Source organism: Brassica oleracea, chromosome C3 (assembly GCF_000695525.1).
Source record: "Brassica oleracea var. oleracea cultivar TO1000 chromosome C3, BOL, whole genome shotgun sequence".
Lineage (NCBI taxonomy): Eukaryota > Viridiplantae > Streptophyta > Magnoliopsida > Brassicales > Brassicaceae > Brassica > Brassica oleracea.
The window spans coordinates 13,805,674-13,806,242 of record NC_027750.1 but is presented as its reverse complement, the minus strand read 5'-3'; positions in this window follow the sequence as shown (position 1 = coordinate 13,806,242).

Here is a 569-nt window from a genome sequence, read left to right as displayed (position 1 = left end):
CTACTCGATATTGGAGAGATACTTCCTGGGATGATAGGAAGCATCGACTGTATGCATTGGGAGTGGAAAAATTGCCCAACCGCCTGGAAAGGACAGTACACATGTGGATCAGGAAAGCCAACAATTGTCTTGGAGACTGTAGCTTCACAAGATCTTTGGATATGGCACGCTTTTTTTGGTCCTCCAGGTACCTTAAACGATATTAACGTCCTCGATCGGTCTCCTGTTTTTGATGACATTTTACAAGGTCGAGCTCCAAGGGTACACTATGTGGTCAACGGGCACCAGTATGATTTGGCGTACTACCTCACATACGGCATATATCCAAAATGGTCAACATTTATCCAATCTATCTCAAACCCTCAAGGTCCTGAAGCAGAGTTATTTGCTAAAGTTCAAGAAGCAACCCGAAAAGATGCGGAGCGTGCTTTTGGAGTTTTGCAAGCTCGATTTGTAATAGTGAAAAACCCGGCTATTTTGTGGGACAAGAGACAAATAGGGATGGTTATGCGAACATGTATCATACTGCACAATATGATAGTAGAAAATGAACGCAATGGATACACTCA